Below are 22,359 nucleotides of genomic sequence, written 5' to 3'. Positions count from 1 at the left end.
TACTTCACCTAAAGCAGCAATTAGAGCAGCAGTTGGCACCACAGTGACACAACGAACTGTTATACTCGTAGATCGGTTACTTCAAGAACAACTTCGAGCCAGACGCACTGTAGCGTGCATTCCAATAACCCCAACCAGCACCATTTGTAACTTCAGTAGTGTGGAACGAGAGCTCATTGGATGGTGGGATCGAGGTTTATTGTGTTTTCTGACAAAAGCTTGTTCTGCCTCGGTGCCAGCGATGGCCTTGTGTTGGTCAGAAGGAGACCATTTGAGGGCCTGCAACCGATCAGTCTGCATGCTAGACACATTGGAGTCACACTTGGAGTTTTGGTCTGTGGTACCATTTCGCACGACAGCGGGAGCATCCCGAGTGTAGCGTGACGATTCAACCTGTTGTGCCGCCATTCATGAATTGCGTTCCAGAGGGTGTTTTCCAACTGGTTATCGCTCGCACACATACCGCTGTTGTAACCCAACATGCTCTACAGAGTGTTCACACGTTGCCTCGGCTTGCTTGCTGACCAGATCTGTCTACAATCCAGTACATGTAGGGCATAATAGGGCGACAACTCCAACGTCATCCACAAGCAGCAGTAAACATGTCTGCATTGATCGACCAAATGCAACAGACATGTAACTCCATCCCACAAACCGACATCCGGCACCTGTACAACACAGTGCATGCACGTTTGCGTGCTTGTACTCAAATTCTGGCAGTTACAACAGGGCTGTAAATGCACCAGAATTTCACACTTCTAATGGCTTATCTCGCGCTTGCATTAAACCGTGATCCTGCAGTGTTAATACTTAAATATGTTACCTAGACAAATGGGTTCCTGAAATTTCGTCACTCTACAATAATTACTTTTAATGTTGCGATTCATATACCTCAGCGTGTATTTGATTTGGATTAATAATTATGTGAGTACTGGTGAATTGTGCGTCACTAATGGGAATAAATGTTAATGCGGTTTCACCATCGTTCTTTTATTGAAGTTCTGATAGTAACATTCGCCTAACATAGTCCTTTGGACAATAATCAGATTGGATATTGGTCACCATCCCATTCTTTTGCGCAATGGCCTCCTTTTCAAAAAAAAAAAAAAAAAAAAAAAAAAAAAAAAAAAAAAAAACCTCCTGTATGTGCTATTTACATAAATACTGACCCTCCCAAGGACATTCATGTAGCTTTCGTAGGTGAGTAATGAACGATCTCTATTTTTCACGCTGGCTATTCGCATAAATGCCAACGGCTTCGCCGCAGTGATAACACCGGTTCCCGTCAGATCGCCGAAGTTAAGTGCTGTCGGGCTGGTCTAGCACTTGGATGGGTGACCATCCAGTCTGCCGAGTGCTACTGGCCAGAGGGGTGCACTCAGCCCTTGTGAGGCAAACTGAGGAGCTACTTGATTGAGAAGTAGCGGCTCCGGTCTCGGAAACTGATCTACGGAGGCGAGAGCGGTGTGCTGACCACATGCCCCTCCACATCCGCATCCAGTGATTCTGCGGCCAGTCGGTACCTTTGGTCCTTCATAACCTGTGCGGAGGGGTTTAGTTTAGTTTTATTCGCATGAATAGTGATCCTGGCACATCATTTTTATAAATAAAGTCCCCTTCTCGAACACTGCAAACTGTTCATTCAAAATATTTATGCTGAAATATTGAAAATATTGAAAATATTTACGCTTCCATCTGCAACAACCGACGTAAGCAGCCGAGAGATAAAGTATAATTACGCCGTAACAGCAGTGGTGCTTTGAATCGCGCGCAGTAGATTGGGAGCGCAACAGGCAAGACTACGTAGGCAGCCCTCGTCGCGCTGTGGGTGGGCTGCTCTGCGCAGCGCAGCCGGTTTCTCCTTACGACACCCGCGGGAGCTGTTCGCCACGGCTTAAGAGACTTCGCAGCTCCTCTGCAGCCCCTTGTATGGTTTATCGGGGGCGTGTACAAAGCTCGCGCTCCTGTGTGTGTGTGTGTGTGTGTGTGTGTGTGTGTGTGTGTGTGTGACGAGTGGAACACAGAATTCCGTTTAGCTCCGTGGTGCGGATGTGACTTAGTAGGCCAGTACCAGAGTAGGTCACTTCGTAACATCTTCACACTACATTACGGATCTCTGGGCTCTAAACGTATTTGTATTGGTAGTGAATGTTCCACTGCAAGACCATAAAGCACTCCAGTCTCCGTAGGCCAACATTTCTGACATCTGTTGTAGAAAGAACTTGCACTCTCTTTTTTTGTTCCTGAGAATATTAGCAGCCTGTATATGAATTCGAAAGTATATAGACATTGACAAATAGTTGACTTCTAGTACGTGACAAATAAGTTTTTCAACAAGAAACTCGGCCAACACCACGACACCTCTCCATTTCAGCAAAGTCTGTCCTCTATGCAAGATCTTTGGTAGACTTGCTAAACTCTATTGGCAACCTGCATCTTACGTCTCTAAGCATACTGAAATAAAACTGCTTTTGGAGGACTTTTTAGTCGAATGAGGTTACAGAAGCACGCTGATAGGCATACTTCTGACATTTCGGAATTTAATTCAGCTAAGAAATATATAAGATCTAACATATTTGCGCATTACATTACCATTAATGGAAATTACATTGAAAAATCAGTTCAGTTATTGAACTACAACAAAGTCTCTGCCTTCCCAATATATTTCCAGTTTACTCCTGCATAAACAATTATATTTTCTTTTTCCAAAAGACGAGATATATTAGAAGGTGACTCCTTCGCTGTAGCCGGCCACTGTGGCCAAGTGGTTCTAGGCGCTAGAGTCGGAACCGCGCTGCTTCTACGGTCGCAGGTTCGAATCTTGCCACGGGCATGGATGTGTGTGATGTCCTTAGGTTAATTAGGTTTAAGTAGTTCGAAGTCTAGGGGACTGATGACCTGAGATGTTAAGTTCCATAGAGCTTAGAGCCATTTGAACCTTCGCTGTAATATTTACTTAAGTGGACCTGTTAGTAGACTATGAGTCTTATAAGAAATTGTAAGTACGCCCTGTTAACTGACACTCATCGCTGTAAATGCAGCACCTGACAGGACGAAGAAGCTGCTAAGAAAAATAGTTTCATCCCTAAGTAAACATTACGTGGCTATTCACAATTTCAGGAGTCTGTAATGAAGAATTGTAGCTGACTAGCTCTTGGTAAGACATACGTTATTTTCCTGTGACTCTGGGCCTTCGCCCTACCAATTGACATTCTACAGTCGTCAAGATACAAAGTTGCAAAAATTCCAAACGCTATGATATTCGAATTTTCGCTTCGTTCTGTGATGTAGATAGTGTTGAAGGCTGTTACTATCGTGGAGTGTCTTGATTCCAGATTGATGTGATGATGCATGATTCAGAAGTATAATATCCACACCTGCTAGAGCATATTTAGTGGTTGTATTGGGATGAGCATATTGAAATATTGTATTGTGTGGGTGTTGAGTGTAGGCTACTTTACCTGATTTAGCATGAGGAAAAGTCCGTGACGTTTGCAGTGAGTTGTCATGTTATTCACATTCCACACATGACTCCACCACGAGATATTCCTGATTACTAAGTAGAAGTAATGTCCGATCATTCAGGATGGCTTGAAATCCGTCATTCACCGTCTTACAGAAACTGCAGTGACAATGATGAGTGTTGAGCATAGTCGTCAAATCGCTATCGAGCATTTAGGCCATGAGTTGTTGATGTGGTCTTCAGTCCTGAGACTGGTTTGATGCAGCTCTCCATGCTAAACTATCCTGTGCAAGCTCCTTCATCTCCCAGTACCTACTGCAACCTACATCCTTCTGAATCTGCTTAGTGTATTCATCTCTTGGCCTCCCTCTACGATTTTTACCCTCCACGCTGCCCTCCAATGCTAAATTTATGATCCATTGACACCTCAGGACATGTCCTACCAACCGATCCCTTCTTCTAGTCAAGTTGTGCCACAAACTTCTCTTCTCCCCAATCCTATTCAATACCTCCTCATTAGTTATGTGATCTACCCATCTAATCTTCAGCATTCTTCTGTAGCACCACATTTCGAAAGCTTCTATTCTCTTCTTGTCCGAACTATTTATCGTCCATGTTTCACTTCCATACATGGCTACACCCCATACAAATACTTTCAGAAACGACTTCCTGACACTTAAATCTATACTCGATGTTAACAAGTTTCTCTTCTTCAGAAACGCATTCCTTGCCATTGCCAGTCATCCTCTCTACTTCGACCATCATCAGTTATTTTGCTCCCCAAATAGCAAAACTCCTTTACTACTTTAAGTGTCTCATTTCCTAATCTAATTCCCTCAGCATCACCCGACTGAATTCGACTACATTCCATTATCCTCGTTTTGCTTTTGTTGATGTTCATCTTATATCCTCCTTTCAAGTCACTGTCCATTCCGTTCAACTGCTCTTCCAAGTCCTTTGCTGTCTCTGACAGAATTAGAATGTCATCGGCGAACCTCAAAGTTTTTATTTCTTCTTCCTGGATTTTAATCCCTACTCCCAGTTTTTCTTTTGTTTCCTTTACTGCTTGCTCAATATACAGATTGAATAACATCGGGGAGAGGCTACAATCCTGTCTCACTCCCTTCCCAACCAATGCTTCCCTTTCATGCCCCTCGACTCTTATAACTGCCATCTGGTTTCTGTACAAATTGTAAATAGCCTTTCGCTCCCAGTATTTTACCCCTGCCACCTTTAGAATTTAAAGGAGAGTATTCCAGTCAACATTGCCAAAGGCTTTCTCTAAGTCTACAAATGCTAGAAACGTAGGTTTGCCTTTCCTTAATCTTTCTTCTAAGGTAAGTCGTAAGGTCAGTATTGCCTCAAGTGTTCCAACATTTCTACGGAATCCAAACTGATCTTCCCCGAGGCCGGCTTCTATCAGTTTATCCATTCGTCTTTAAATAATTCGCGTTAGTATTTTGCAGCTGTGACTTATTAACCTGACAGTTAGGTAATTTTCACATCTGTCAACACCTGCTTTCTTTGGGATTGGAATTATTATATTCCTCCTGAAGTCTGAGGGTATTTCGCCTGTCTCGTACATCTTGCTCACCAGATGGTAGAGTTTTGTCAGGACTGGCTCTCCCAAGGTTGTCAGTAGTTGTAATGGAATGTTGTCTACTGCCGGAGCCTTCTTTCGGCTCAGGTCTTTCAGTGCTCTGTCAAACTCTTCACGCAGTATCGTATCTCCCATTTCATCTGCATCTACATCCTCTTCCATTTCCATAATATTGTCCTCAAGTACATTGCCCTTGTATAGACCCTCTATATACTCCTTACACCTTTGTGCTCTCCCCTCTTTGCTTAGAACTGAGTTTCCATCTGAGCTCTTGATATTCATACAAGTGGCTCTCTTTTCTCAAAAGGTCTCTATAATTTTCCTGTAGGCTGTATCTATCTTACCCCTAGTGAGATAAGCCTCCACATCCTTACATTTGTCCTCTAGCCATCCCTGATTAGCCATTTTGCACTTCTTATCGATCTGATTTTTGAGACGTTTGTATTCCTTTTTGCCTGCTTCATTTACTGCATTTTTATAGTTTCTTCTTTGATCAATTAAATTCAATATTTCTTCTGTTATCCAAGGATTTCTACTAGCCCTCGTCTTTTTACCTACTTGATCCTCTGCTGCCTTCACTACTTCTTCCCTTAGAGCTACCCATTCGTCTACTACTGTATTTCTTTCCCCCTTTCCTGTCAATTGTTCCCTTATGCTGTCCCTGAAACTCTATACAACCTCTGGTTTAGTCAGTTTATCCAGGTCCCATCTCCTTAAATTCCCACCTTTTTGCAATTTCTTCAGTTTTAATCTACAGTTCATAACCAATTGATTGTGGTCAGAGTCGACATCTGCCCCTGGAAATGTCCTACAATTTAAAACCTCGTTCCTAAATCTCTGTCTTACCATTATATAATCTATCTGATACCTTTTAGTGCCTCCAGGACTCTTCCATGTATACAACCTTCTTTTATGATTCTTGAACCTAGTGTTTGCTACGATTAAGTTATGCTCTGTGCATAGTTCTACCAGACGGCTTCCTCTTTCATCTCTTAGCCCCAATCCATATTCACCTACTATGTTTCTTTCTCTCCTTTTCCCTACTGTCAAATTCCAGTCACCCATGACTATTAAATTTTCGTCTCCCTTCACTACCTGAATAATTTCTTTTATCTCATCAAACATTTCTTTAATTCCTTCGTCATCTGCAGAGCTAGTTGGCATATAAACTTTTTCTACTATAGTAGGCATGGGCTTCGTGTCTATCTTGGCCACTATAATACTTTCACTATGCTGTTTGTTGTAGCTTGCCCGCACTCCTATTTTTTCTTCATTATTAAACCTACTCCTGCATTAACCCTATTTGAATTTGTATTTATAACCCTGTATTCACCTGACCAGAGGTCTTGTTCCTCCTGCCACCGAACTTGACTAATTCCCACTATATCTAACTTTAACGTATCCATTTCCCTTTTTAAATTTTCTAATCTACCTGCCCGATTAAGGGATCTGACATTCCACGCTCCGATACGTAGAATGCCAGTTTTCTTTCTCCTGATAACGACGTCCTCTTGAGTAGTCCCCGCCTGGAGATCCGAATGGGGGACTCTTTTACCTCCGGAATATTTTACCCAAGAGGACGCCATCATAATTTAACCATACAGTAAAGCTGCATGCCCTCGGGAAAAATTACGGCTGTAGTTTCCCCTTGCTTTCAGCCATTCGCAGTACCACAACAGCAAGGCCGTTTTGGTTAGTGTTACAAGGCCTGATCAGTCAATCATCCAGACTGTTGCCCCTGCAACTACTGAAAAGGCTGCTGCCCCTCTTCAGGAACCACACGTATGTCTGGCCTCTCAACAGACACCCCTCCGCTGTGGTTGCACCTACGGTGTGGCTATCTGTATCGTTGAGGCCATCTGATTGCCAATGTTACTCATGTTGACACTTAGCAGATACTGAATGGATATTGCCGCTCGCTGCTTAAAGCCACCGTTTCAGACAGTTACAGTCGGAATTGCTTGTCGGGCAATCCTTCCTCCACCCCCACCCCCCACCCCCACCGTCGTCCTCCCCATAGTGCTTCGCGGCTGCTGCATGACCGATACTGGTCGTTTGTACGTTACTTCCTGTATTCAGTGTCGCAAACAGCGGAAGATGGTAATTCGTAACTGGAGTGCCGTGCAATGCTGTGAAATGACCTTTCCAGACGCTCGTTATTTTACGACACTCCTAACGGATAGAACCGCTACCACGCCATAGTATGGAGCATATTGCACTTAGCAGTGACGTTATCGAGACAATAGCAGGTGTTACGATGTCTACGCCCACTGCGACTGCATGACATTGTCCGAAAGCCGTTTCAGTTATATATCGCAGTGACCAACACATGGAATGGCATTCTGAAAGAGGCTGGTATGTAGATGCTGATTTAGATTTTTTCCTAAATCTCTTGGATGTTTCCTTTGAGGACGACACTGACAGTTTCCATCCACACTCTTCCCATATCCGAGTTCGTGTTCCATCCATACTACTATGATCCAACCAGGAAGCCAGACCACAGTTTGCTTAAAAATAAATATTTAACTCTGACGGCATTGGTGCTACTGAATGTGAGAACCTCATTAATTACTGAATCGACTGATTCGTAACTTACCAAATATTTTAAAATAATTCCATCTAGTTCATTACAGCTGCAGCACCGTTTTGAGAACAGAGTTAAATCACATCCAGTAATTAGCTGTTTTAAACACCTGGGATTCCATTATTTCACCCCTCTTGTTAATTGTACTGTTAATCATCAGTAACTATTGAATATTTCACAAGAAACACTCGCCTGAATAGAAGCTTTCACATACATTTCAATAAAATAATTATTCTTTCTTTCATCAGTAGTCTTTAAATATTTTGAATATGATATTTTTTTATTTTCTCTTAAGTGAAATCTAAATTTCTCATCACACTGGCTGGATGTTGACGTTAACGGCAGTGTTCATAAATAAAGAAGAAAAAAAATTTTATGTCAAAACATAGTACTCATTTCAAAAACGTTCAGCCACAACGCTTCCGTTTTCGGATTTAAGGGGTATTTAACGGGTATTTTTTTCCAAACAAACTTCCATGGAAGTTTCATGCGTTCATTATACTCAAGGGTAAAACTGGCCTTATTATGATTTCGCTTACTTTACGGAATGGAGACCTCAGTTCTGTCAAATTTCGTGCATATTTCTTTTCTGTTTGACTCATTTTCACTACCTCCCTATAGATAAAAAATACAAGATCATGTTATTACGACTGAAAACTTAACTGACGTATTAGAAACGCATGTGTACACGAACTGCGCGAGCGTCATCCGTTTGTTTATAACACCCCATCTGAAAACTGTCGTCGTATTACTTTATAATTATTCAATTAAAAAAATTTATAATTATAGTCACGTTTTCGTTTCTTGATGCCAGTTTATGGACTCTCGTAGAAAAAGTGTATTAGTTACACATTGACAAAGGAGACTGGGAAAATTGTGAAACTGGAGCGACAATGTTATTTTTACTTCACCCAGGTAACTGGACGTTGTTTTCCATCCAAAGTGGACAATATCGTTAATCACAGAACTTGGAGGACATTTCCTCTATTTACTTCATTGTCCGAAAAATAGAAGTATCAATTTGAGCTGTGACGTAACTTACTTACACACAAGAGACGAAAATATCTAACTGCAAAATTATGAAGCACAGTTTATTTCAAATAAAACAACAACCTACCCAGTAAAGGCAGGCTACGTCAACATATTCACTTTGCGGATCCGCAAATCCAAAAGATTAGTGAAATGCTCCCAAGCTATATTTAGTGGCACAAATCGACATATTTAGTCGCACAAATCGACTTCAGAGATAAAAAAAAAACGTGCTAATTTTGAAGCTGATTGTTTGTATCAGCTGCGATGACGGTGTTTTACGTATCAGACTGTTATTAACGAACTCTGCCCTATGAGTGCTTGAGAATCAACGTGTTTGCGGAAGTGAAAGGAAGTGACTGCGAAAATAAACTCTGCGTGGGTGAGGTTACTCTTTGTTGATATAGTATTTTTCACAATGGATTAATACTACATTTTACTATGGCTTGAAGTACTGGAATAGAAAGACGTGTTGTCGGAGCGGATCTAATTGATTTGTTGCATGACAGTCATTACTGAATTAGAGAATGGAGCTTATTTAAACGCTAGGGCGTAATATCTTGCGTATAGAAATACGGAAGAGGTTCTTTTGTTAAAGAGAAATATCGTATAAATAAATGTTTGTTCAAAGGTGAGCAATGACATCATTATGAGAATTATAGGAATTTGGGCTTCAAGTTTACGCATGATTTGACATTCCTCTATGCGGATTTATGAGTGTTAGTTCGAGCTTGCATACGATGCGTTTCCGTCGCAATAGAGCATCCTTGTATTGTAACTGTAATTTACTAATATATTCTCCCCCAAAAACTCAGACTACTACATTCATACATCCCAGAGAATAGATGGCTACGCAGATCTAGGGAGAGAAATAAACAAAAAAGTTTTCAGGAGAGCGTCGTGCAACAGCAGCGGTGTAGAGTGCGGATACGATAGCTACAATTTGATAATTATGGTGACGTACGAATCTACATGATACAAGTGAAAGTATTAAATATGGGCATAGCTGCAGCAGTACATTTAAATGCACTCTTAATTAAGGGGTAAAACATTTTTTGTGAAGCACATTAACATTTAACTTAAAACTTTAAGTTTAATATTCATTGAAGTAAATCGCTATTTAAATTTTGCTCCCTTTACTTTTCCGTCGCTATATAAAATATAGAATGGATGGAGTTTCATTTGTTGTGTGAACATTATCTCCGCATGCTAGTAATAGCTACGTTACGTTTCCAGTTGTAACATCTTCATAGATTTTAGATAGTTAAGCTCAACTGTTAGTATGCGTTACTCGATGTACTACCTCATCGCTCTGATGTTACTACGAGAGGGGGAAGTTGCTCGACACAGATAAAACAATAAATTTTGTGACATTTAGTTGGGGTGTTATCGGGTTGTCGAGTTATCGGCACCCCTAGTAAGGGAAGCTCCCGATAACATGCTCCTCCTTCCCCCCGCCCTCAGTCTTTAGTGGTAGAATGACTCAGTGGATAGCCCGTCAAATATTGAACACAGATCAATAATGAGAACAGGAAGAAGGTGTACTGAACTGTGAAAATATAAGCAAAATCGAAACACTGATAGGTCCGAGCTAAGATGTTCAACATCAAGCGGATATAAGTAGCAACGGCGTCGTGGTTCTGTGGTCACATTCTTTGACTTCAAAGGAGGAAGTCCGTGTACAACTCTCCCTCGTGCGTAATTCCTTTTTTTTTCACAAAATCATGAACTGCCCGCCCGGTCATTCACGTGGCTGTTCACTGCATTCAGATATTTGTCTGCGTCGCAGAGTTACGTCCCTATGCGACAGCGATGTGTAAGGAAGAGACCTCCAGACGCACGTATCTCCTATTTGTTCTACACAAGTACCACAGGTTATGACTCTTACTTTCGTTATTGTAAGTTTTGTCTCTTGAATTCCTTTGTTGCTGCATATTTCATACCAGTTTATTTGTTGTTTTCATTTCTGTCAGGTATGTGAAGCGTCTTGCTGCTCTCAGTATTAATCACATTTGCTTGTGACGATAATGTATCCCTACCAAATGACATATTATAAACTGAAAAGCCAAAGAAACTGGTACACCTGCTCAATATCGTGTACGGCCCCCGAGAACACGCAGAAGTGCCACAACACGACGTCGCATGGAGTCGACTAAGTACAATGGACATGAAAGAATACAGATGACGAGACAGGATCCTTGCGTAATTTTCACTTGTCACAGTTGTTTCTAGACGTATTAGGGGTCACATAACAGGGGTCCCACATCACTACAAGCACCCACGTCCCACACCATTACAGAGCCTCCGCCAGCTTGAACGGTCACGTGTTGTCATACAGGGCCCATGGAATCATGAGATTGTCTTCATACCCGTGCACCTCCATCCGCTCTATATAATTAGAAACGACACCCGTCCGACGAGGCAACATGTTTCTGTCAACAACAGTCCAATGTCAGTGCTGAAGGGCTCAGGCGGGGCGTAAAGTTTTGTGTCGTGCAATCATCAAGGATACACGAGTGCTCCTTCGATGATGTTTCGTTGTACTCCTCGCACGCTGACACTTGTTGACGAGACCAGCATTGAACTCTGTGGCAATCTGTGGAAGGGCTGCACTTCCATCACGTTGAAAGATTCTCTTCAGTGGTCGTTTGTCCCGTTCTTGCAGGACCTTATGCCGGCCGCATCGATCTAGGAGATTTGATGTTTTACTGGATTCCTGAAATCCGCGGTACACTCGTGAAATGGTCGTACGGAAAAATCCCCACTTCATCGCTACCTCGGAGATGCTGTGTCCCATCGCTCGTGCGCCTACCACTTTCAAACTCACGTAAATCTTGATAAGTTGACATTGTAGCGCAAAAAAGTAGAAGCACGAAATTCCCTAATAAGAAAGTTGTCCAATAGCAAATGGGGTGCCAAACCTACCGTGGTCAGAACTTCATCCCAAGCTTTATGCTTCTCAACTGCCGAATATGCCTGCCCGGTATGGCGCAGATCCGCCCACGCAAAAAAGGTAGATATTAGCTTGAATGAAACATGCAGGATAGTGACAGGATGCATGAAACCAACCCACATAGAAAATATTCACAGGGCCGCAAATTTCACAAACCCTGACTCACGTAGGAAAGGCCATTGACATACCGAGAAGCTAAAACAAACCTTTTATGCCCGTCACTCAATATTTGGCCTAGAGTGTGGCCCCAGCAGCCTCAAATCCAGACCCCGCTTCCTAAGTTGCGCCTTAGATGAGCCCCACATGTACTATCCACTAAGAGGGGACCAACCAAGCGGCGATTCTGGAGATTGCAAATCCTGGAGAATGCTTAACCGCATCAGAACTGGGGTGACTCCTGTGAAATCTAATCTCATCAAATGGGGTTTGTTGGACGAAAATGACGACAAATGCGACTGCGGCACTCGACAGGACATGGAACATCTCCTACAATGCCCTGCCTGCCCCCACAGATGCACCCTCGACGATCTATGGCTGGCTAAAGAAGAAGCATTGGACATTGCCCAATACTGGGCAAACAAATTTTAGTTTCCGGACACGAAAAAGTAAAAGTAAGTGTAGTAGCAGCAACCGATCTAACAACTGCGCCAGACGCTTGTTGTCTTACGTACGTGTTGCCGACCGCAGGGCCGTATTCTGCCTGAATATATATCTCTATATTTGAATACGCATGCCTATACCGGTTTCTTTGGAGCTTCAGTGTATAATAAATGTATGGTATGCCAATTTTCGAGATTACAGAAGGAGATCAGACACGTCAATGACTCTACGGAAAGTTCATAATTTTTTGAAAAAAATAAAAAAAGGAGGACACGGGGCAGGTTCGGACAACATGACCGCACAATTACCACAGCGTGAGTCTTACAGGTTGATCGATGTTGCACATCTTGAGGATTAGGTTAGATTGTTTGGGGGAAGAGAGCAAACAGCGAGGTCATCGGTCTCATCGGATTGGGGAGGGACGCGGAAGGAAATCGGCCGTACCCTTTGTAAGGAACCATCCCAGCATTTGCCTAGAGCGATTTAGGGAAATCACCGAAAATCTGAATCAGGATGGCCGGACGCGGGATTGAACCGTCGTCCTCCCGAATGCGAGTCCAGCGTGCTAACCACTGCGCCACCTCGCTCGGTGCACATATTGAGCCTGGACCATTGAGTGGTTTGCTTTTCTTTTCTTTTTTTTTTCTTTTTTTACCGTTCAGTACACCTTCTTCTTGTCTTTATGCTTGATCTGTGGACAGATTTTGACGTCGTTTCCACCGGGCCATTTTACCACTAAGTCTGAGAGCAGTGCGATGAGGAGTTTCCTTTGTGGGAAACATAGCAGCACCGTAGCGTTTACTACATCTCCGTACCTTCGTAAGCCCGCCGCGGCACGCTCTGGTGGCACTCTGAGAGTGGCGCCGCGTCCTGACAAGATACCGGACGTGCGGGCACGTGGGGGCGGCTCGGCGGATGACGGCTGGCGGCAGAGACGTGGGGGCAACGCGCCGTCCCACGGATCGATGCAGCAGCGGCGCCCGGCCGGGTCGCCGCGGAGCGTAGCGGCGGTGGTGGAGGCTGCGCCGGCGGCTCAGGCGGCCGTCGTCGTCGTCGGCGGCGGCGGCGGCGGCGGCGGTGGCGGCGTCAAGACCAGCGTGCGTCCGGTACAGAGCGGGGGGTGGCGACCCTCCGGCTGTGGGGGAGCAGGGAAGCGGAGAAGAGGCGGTGACGAGGGCCAGCGCCGGAAGGGGGGTGAACAGCAGGCTGGCGTTTATTGGCGGCTGCGCTCCTTCGGACTACGTCAGCGGTGGACCATACCATAGCAGCCCTCGACAAAGGCACTGTTCTTCTGGTCAAAAGAGGAAAGGTAGATATCAGGACTGTGTCGAAGGTCTGTAGAAAAAACGGGAGAAGAAAACAAATGTCAAGTGCGAGCAAATACTCTACATTACTTGGAATGAAGTCGCAAGAGCTACGGTGATGCTGTTGGGCAGACGGCAGCTCACGGCTGCATAGAGAAATTGCGGCAATCTGTAAACGTTGTACTTTCCTTTAAGTCCGTCGTCCCACTCACGTTGAATTCCGCTCACACGGCGGCTTGGTCGCTCTGTCTTTCTGAGGACGCAGCCCCACTGCCCGTGGTTCAGTTGCGACAGCCAGTGCGAGGCACGCTACTACCAGGAGCGATCTCTTTGATGACAACGGCGCGCCAGCCTCCGGTGACAAGTGGCACTAGCGCCACACCACCGCGCTCCACGCGACGGTGGAACGCGGACGCTGGTGGGTGGATATCCTCTGCAGCAGCCGAGATGCGATCCTCCTGTCTCCGGGAAGGAGTCGACCGTGCTGCTGGAAGGTCTCGTCTTGCCCGCTGCTGGCTGACCCCGAGTCCCTAGCGAACTTAACCCTTTCGTGAGCCGTGGGAAACATGCTTCCCACTACAATGAACTCGCTCCTAGTCCCGTGGGATTCACAGTTCCCACCTCTTTACGGTGTTACCACCTAGTGAACAGTATAGGGTACTACTTCCAATCTGAAGTTCCCGCCGTTATTGCTGTACCTTCGCGCAGAGACATTGTATGGCTGAGTGTTGCTCTGTAGAGGAGCCTTTCAGTGCTGTTTTCGTGACATCTTATGATATTTTCCTCAAAGCTATAGTATAAGGTAAATACTTCTGATATACCCAAATTTATGAATGAGCCATTTCTGCAGTAAAATGGATGGATAACCATCCAGTCACTTTCCTGATCTCAATTCAAGACCCATGAGAAACAGCCACAATGAATAGGAAAAACAAGGATTTCTTGTCCCGAAGTTGTGGCAGAATACAACAAAATAATGGGTGGTGTCGATAAGTTTGACCAATTACGAGAAAGGTATGCTACTGGCAGACGTTCTGTAAAATGGTGGCACAGAATACTTTATTTCCTGATGGATGTTGCTGAAGTGAACAGTTTTATCCTCCGGAAAATTAGTAAAAGAGAAAGTGGACAGCATGTACAACTCACATACAGGATCCATCTAGCCAGACAATTGACCGCTGGCTTCTCATCCCAAAAAAGGCGTGGACAAAAACCTGTCTTTATGGCAAAAAGGGGTAAAGTACCTGAAGATTTTCGTCATGTGGCTGTAGAGGAGCATCAACCCATTTTAGGTGAAACCTACTGGACGTGCCGTCATTGTAGTACCAAAGCTGCGGAAAAGAGCGCTCGCTGTGTTTGTACATATTGTCAAATACCACTTTGCATAGACCCATGTTTCAGAAAATTTCATGGCAAGTAATTGTGAACAATCATTGTAGCAGGAGTAGTAAATTTATCAAATTAATATGACATATGTTGAAAAAGTTGTTTTTGTCATTTAACTCCAAGGAAGGGCAGTGGGAAGAATACTTCCCACCTTGTTGTGAGACCTCACTTTCACAGTTGGAGCAAATTTGGTATTCTGTATGATAAATATACCTATCTGTTAATTACTATCTGATCTCCATTCAGTAAAAAAAACTGCTCAATAATTTTGCCCACGAAAGGGTTAAGAGGGTCCAACCGTGGCCCCGCCACAGCCTGGAGCTGTGGTTCTCACTCGGAAGCTTCGTGTGGCAGCCCGTTTAGCACAACACCATCGTACAAGACAGCTCTGCCACTAAAGACACTGCAACTACTTGAATGTTCCCTATTTATACTCGGCAGTGCGAATGTTTTGCGAATGCGCCTCTTCAGGTCACGAACTAGGTGTGAGCCAGTGTGCTGGTTTCAGTGGCAGTTTGCGGCAAGAGTTACTCGCAGTCCCGATGAGCACGCCGTTTTGGCCACTCTGTCAGCCCGACATATTATGCTACTTCACTTTGCACGAAGTTATTATCAGGAAGCTTGTGCCTGACTTACAGACGAGGCAAATTCTCAATGAAAATACCTTTTGTGGTGACGCAGTTACAGAAATATTAAGAAGACCTAGTAAAAGCAGTTCCACAACGAAGAATGGCATAACATGGCGTTACAGGTAAATGTCCCAGTTATTTAATTTATCTATTAAAAATTGGCCAGATGCAAGTAAGACTCGCGCTCTGAAGTTCCGCACAAACTTAATTATGTATAAAGACAATTCATCCATCCAAGTAATCGAGAAACCTGACGATTTCTGGTTGTTATCGACACTGATACTAACAAAGTATCTGTCCTGGGAATTCCATGACTTTCGAGAATGTCTAAAGTCTAAAGTTGGATAACAAACGGCGAAAGAAGTATCTTTTATGTGACAGAATTACAAATGACAATATTATGACGTTCCTTCTCTACTTGTATTGTGAAACGTTGCTTCTTGCCAAATTTCATGATTCTAGATCAACTGGAAATACCCTTGGAATTTCTAATGAATCAGGTTACGAGTATCTAAATATGTGACAAAAATGGCATCTTCTTTTGATTGCGCTGACTCTGAAGCGTACATTTATTAGTCAGCCAACGGAAAATAACGGTAAACCTCAGTATGCAACGTAAATGTTAACGTGATAAGTCCACACATTCCTGAAAGAAAGGGTCTTAACAGACGGAAGAACAGACACACAGTCTGATAAGAAATGAATTTTTTTTGTCGTGTGACATAATTACAAAGTAACAACGTTCAAATTTTTTCCTTTATTTGTATTGTGAGGACTTGCTTCTTGCCCAATTGCATTATTCTGGGTCAACGGGAAGTACCCTACATGTTTCGATGAGCAAATTTTGCGAGAGTCATGATATGTGGCATAAATGATCGTATCTTTTGACTGCACTAACAAAGAAGCTCCCACTTTTTGCAAAAAAGCCAAGGGACCATTGTCCTTAATATGTGACACAAATTTCCACTTGATATGTCTAGCCTTTCCTGAGAAATTGGTTTTTTAACAGTCTGACAGACACTTAGATAGACAGACAAAGGGACAACAAAATGAGTCTATGAGCTTTCCGATTGAGAACCGCAACAATAAAAATCAGTAGAGTAATTGAAGAAAACTTCAGAACGGGAATTGAAGAGAGACATGAATATATTCCAACAGCAATGCTAGTATAACACCTAGTCCTTCAGAATATAAACAAAGCTTGAACCGTTTATTTACTTATCTACTTAATCCTAACCTTGCACATACGGTGTCTGTGGTTTTCAACATATACACTTGTCGTCAAACATAATAATGTAGCTGGAAGAGGTCCCCTTACCACCAAGAATAGTTGCTGTGATGAGGTAACTTGCTTGCATGCAACAATTACACAGCTTAGTCACAGGAGTACACATTGTCGGGAGTCATTTATGGCAAGGTGATGACAACACACAATAGTAGTAATTTATGACAATTTGTAAGTAGATACTTTATAATACTTAACTATGGTATGAAGACAGTGTGAGGCACCAGTTCAGTGTTCACTAGCACTAATCTTTCCTGAATTCTGCTGTAGTCCTTGATCGAGTGAACAGTAACTACAGTCACTGATAGACTGTCCCGTGGCTCCTCTTGGCGGCGACTGTGGACATGGTCCTGATGCTACTGATACAGAGTCGATACTGTCGATACTCTTGCTGATATAAACTGAGTGGGGGTGTATCGGCTTATTTCCACATTTGTCGGATGGATGTCCCCTTGGAAACTATTTCTGTGGCTTATGGCGCAAGCTGAAAATAGAAGTGCACTGCGCAACTCTTTTTGGAGGCTAGCCTTAACTCAGTTGCACCTGAGTACATGATAGATGCTCGCTCTTCTATGTATGACTTTGTTCAGCATCTTCGACAGAACACAGCCGTATCACTATCGGTTTCGACTGTTATGCAGTCCTCATCAAATGATTGTTTCAAAGTGTTGTGAGCCGGAGAGCTGCAGTCACGTTGAGAGGAGGAGGCCATGCATACAGTGCTGTTGAATGATCCAGTTTATGCCCAGAGGCGTCAGTGATACAATGGTACCTCCAATAACATTCACTTCTCGTGTGGAGTGCACAGAGTTAGAAAAGTGTCTCAGGGGTTGCATCGGCGGTCGGCGTTCGCGCGTCATGAAGTTCTGACGCCCCATCAACGACACGTCAAGTCGCCGTGCAGCCCACTGTACCATGACCACGTATTTTTCTGGAAACAGCGGAGGGATGTGGACACATCGCCCATCCCATCCAGATGTCCTGCGGTACAGTGAGGCTCCCACGTCAGCGCTATCGAAGGCAGGTCGTTGTGAACTCGCCTAAGGACAGACGTCCGTGGTCCAGGACGGCGGTTGTCGTGGAAACCAGGTTCTGGTCATCCACCATACATCTACCAAGACTGCAGCAGATATTTACAAATCATCCTGTGGGCTGTGCGAACGCGCCACGTGTGGTCGGTGTGAATACGGCACCTTGTTAAATATACGCGATGACCTGTAGTGCAGGAGGGGTGACCACACACCGCTCTTCTCCTCATTCGTGATGATGCAGTAGATAGCAACGGCAGACCACGGCTGTGGTATCCGTCAGGTTATCTGCATCTGGGTGTTGAAATCAACAAGCAGGTAGCAGACAGAGCATCATCGACAAGCTTGTCTTGGATTCACGCATGATCAATACATTATCATTCCTCTATTTCTAGTGACATAGAATCGCAGCATGACAGAATTTGTCTTTGATCTCCGAAAGCCTCGTCATTCAAATGGCCAAGCCTGCGCCTAAGACACGGTGGCTCTGAGTTTTAGAGTGCATTTGCCCTCGTTTATCGATCCCATGAGTGCTTCTTGTTTCGCTGGGGTAATTCAATAACACTTCGGGGTCGCCGACCTCGGGTCTTTGTGCTTACGTTTGACTTTGCACTGGCACTCTTTCACTGAAGTTAAGCTGCGTTATTTCACAGTGTCTCGATATTTAGCACTGCAGAGTTTATGCTCCTGCCTTACTTACAAATTATACCAAATTCTATACACGACCAAATCTAATTGAATACATTAAATGGTAACTCGTCAAATGAAAGGGTCCAGCTGGGTGCTCACATTGTAGGCACATCTGCGTAATAATGTTGAGTTGGAAACCCTTAAAACTGCTACTGCAGTACCGCCTTATTTAAGTAAACACCTGGTGTGACAAGAACCATTTTTTAAAATTATACACTCACTCGCCACAGATATATGTGTGGGTAGTCACATTCACTAAATGTTTGTGCGGGTTCGTGTGTGTGCAAAAACAAATAGGCGCTGAGTGAGTGGTTATACGACACCGGCTTCAGAATCTCATTTTTGAAGTTGTGTAATAGTTGAAGGTACCTACATTGACATCTACATTAAGTGGTGGAGGGTACTTCGAGTACCAGTGTCACTCCCCAAATCTTCAGTTTCAGCTGTAAGTTCTCATCGTGTAATTTTAAGAAGTCTGACCGTGGTCACCGTGTTGGCTATCAGATTATTTAGTGAGGAACATATTTCAGCCACGACCGCACAGGAAAACGAACTGTAGGCTAACTGAAATTACTTACAGCAAAATTCATCGTACAAGATGGTGAGTTTCCTCCGTAATCAGAGATGACTGTCTTCATCTTGATTTATTCTCATCAAAGAATGTAAGACATGCCTAACGGTAACATACTCATTCATTTGATGATACTTCATTTTGCACTGTTAAAGGTTCAAACTTGGAGTAGATTTTCTTGGATATAGAGATCGTTGAGTAGTTGACCACATAACTCTTTTTACAAAAATTTGCTAAGTAAATAACCACAAGTTTTGCATACAGTGGTACTTGAACAGATAATTTCGTTCCTAACATAGTCAGTCACTACATAGTGAGAAAAGAACAACTAATTTGAGAAACCCAGTGGTCTTCCACCCTAATAATTAAACACATGTAACGGGCTTCTGTCTGTTAAAACAACTGGACATAAACAAAGCTCTAACACGCTTCACATTTAATCAAACAGACTTGTAAAACTACTGGGCCTCGGTCAACAAACAAGATTTTAAGTACGATTAACAGACTTCTGCTCTTAGAGCAAGAGAGAACTTGCTCTTAAATTTAAGCTACTTTTTCGTGGGCTGTAGCCCACTATATTCTGAGCAACATTATTTAAAAAAATATACTAACGACCTTTCCCCCGCCCCCCCCCCCTTAAGTAACAGAGTACATATTATACAAACTATGTTAATTTGGGGAGGATTCTAGCCCAAATTAAATTGAGCAAAATTATTTAAAAAGAAGCTAGTGGACGTCTGCCCAAAACTGTTAAGCACACAGTGGGCATCTGGTTCTAAAAGCAATAGAGAACTTGAACCATAATTTACGTTACTTTAGCATGTGCCCTGCACCAGTTAAGGTTGAAACAATTAAAGTTCTAAAACCTCTCACAGTTCAGTAAACATAATTTCCCAAAGACCATAAAACTGGAGTTCACTACAGAGAGCCGTTAAACAAAACTTTATACAGTTATAACAACACAGAACCTGGCTACTGGAGCTAAAGTGAGACCTTTCAATCGTTTAAGGAAATCGGATACAAGAAGTCAGAACTTACAAAGCAATAACATCTCCTCTCAATACAAACCCATGTACCTGAACACAGTCCATAACCATTCTCCAGATGCGCTAAAAGAGTGCGTGACGTACGTTCCTTAACCGGCCCGTGCGCAATACCACGGAACTAAAGTGAGTATTTTCAGGCATCCGTCGGTGCTACCCGCGAGTGAGTCGTCACCCTGCACTAAATAATCTGTAGAGTACACAATAACAGGTGGGTTCTGAGAACAGACAGAGATCCACAATCAATTTATGCACTAACACAGACACACAATGACCTCTTAAAATATTGCATAACCTGGCAATCACGAAAACATCTTGATTTAGGGCAGTTACAAATAAATCTCGTCTCTTTCGGACTTCAAGGGATACCTCACGAAAGAGGTTTACAGCTTAATATTGAGCCAAAAAAAGGCTGGACTGACACTTTCAACAAAAGAACCGTATTGTCCTCTCTGGAATACATACACGAGACACAGTGAGATGAGTATCACCAGCGCCAAAAACGCAATTCCGCTGAGTGGTACGAAAATATACTCCTAAGTGGAGTCTGGCGAATACTCACCTTCGACTAAACAGCAGGACGAAAACTCGGGGGACAGCTTTGGAACAGCACGGCTTCAACACCTCATACTAAGGCCGGTAGCCCAACGCAATCGATGGCTGCCCTCTCTCTTACCAGTGTAGGCTGTGGTCAGCAGTTGGTACAAGACTCCAATGATGTTTGGTTTGTGGGGCGCTCAACTGCGTGGTTACGAGCGCTTGTAGAAATTCCCCACCTTAGCTCAGTCCAATCTTGCAACTTTCATGAGTGATGATGAAATGATGAGGACAACACAAACACCCAGACTCCAACGGTGCTCTCTACCAGTATCAGCGATGGCAATGCACATGACCTCGACACGAGGAAGACTGCCTTCCTGCCAAGCCGAAAGCCTAATACTGTATCTGCGTTATGCGCTTGTGGCCTGCTTAACATCGTTGCTTCAGCCGCGGAGCGCGTCCTCTTGCCCAGAGTAGGCAATGAAGATGTTTGCGCCAGAGCTCGACCGCGGAGATTATGGATAGGTACACATGATTACTGACAAATTTTATAGTTCATGCACTCCAAAAAAAGTCATCGACGATTCAACTTTGTTATCAATCGATGCGCTACTAGACCCGTTATAAGTCAACTTTGCACATTTACGGCAAACAACTCTTTTGTTACGTGTTCGGTAAATCGAATATGGACCACTAGCCCTCTCGCGCCCTCACTTCTAACTCGTATTGCCACCGCATCACAGCGATGACGTGGTCGTCATAAAAAGGTGGGAGACTGAAGAAACTTCTAGATGCTAAGGTTCGCCATACAGCACCGGCCGCGAAGTATCTCGCTGCCAAGGATATCGATCATGGTATCCTTACACAGTCACGATTTGTTCTCTGGAAGAACGATTGCTGGTAAGCCTCCGTGTGGCCTAGAATCTTTCTGATTTTATCTTCAAGCTGTTTTCGTGCAATATACACAGGGGAAGTATAATGTTGATTGACTCTCCCAGGAACGCAAGCTCTCGTAACTTGAACAGTAGACCAAACCCCATGATTCAGAACGAACCTTTTGCAGCGTCCGCCACTGGAGTTGGTTCTGCATCTCAGTGACGCTTTCGCACTTCTAAATGGACCTCTAACAAAACAAGCTGCTCTTCTATGGATCTTCTGTATTCCATCTGTCAGTCCTATCTAGTACAGATCCCAGATTGATGAACATTTACTGGTCGAACGAGAGTTTCGTAAGCTACCTGCTTTGTTCACGGACTACATTTCCTGGGGACTCTTGCACTGATCCTCAGTTTGGCATCTGCTTTAATTACGATTAATTTTATGTTGTCGCTCAAATTCACGTTGCCTGTACGCTTACACCTAGATATTTTATGGGAGTTGCTGCTTCCAATGATTTTTTCTAATAGCGTAATCATACATCAATGGGTCTTTGTGTCTATAAATATGCAATAGATTAATCTCTTTGCGTTCGGTGTGAAGTACCATTCCCCGCAGCAGGTGTCGAAGTCTTAAAAGCCTTTCCGTGTTTCGCTACAATTTTTTGGCGTTGCAACCCCTCTGTGTACAACAGCATCACCCATGAAAAGCCTCATGGAACTTCCAACCTTACCTGTCCATAAGGTCCCTTTACAACTTTAAAATTTTATTACATTGG

This window comes from Schistocerca piceifrons, chromosome 5 (genome assembly GCF_021461385.2).
Source record: "Schistocerca piceifrons isolate TAMUIC-IGC-003096 chromosome 5, iqSchPice1.1, whole genome shotgun sequence".
Taxonomy (NCBI): Eukaryota; Metazoa; Arthropoda; class Insecta; order Orthoptera; family Acrididae; genus Schistocerca; species Schistocerca piceifrons.
Note: the sequence above shows the minus strand (reverse complement) of the source record.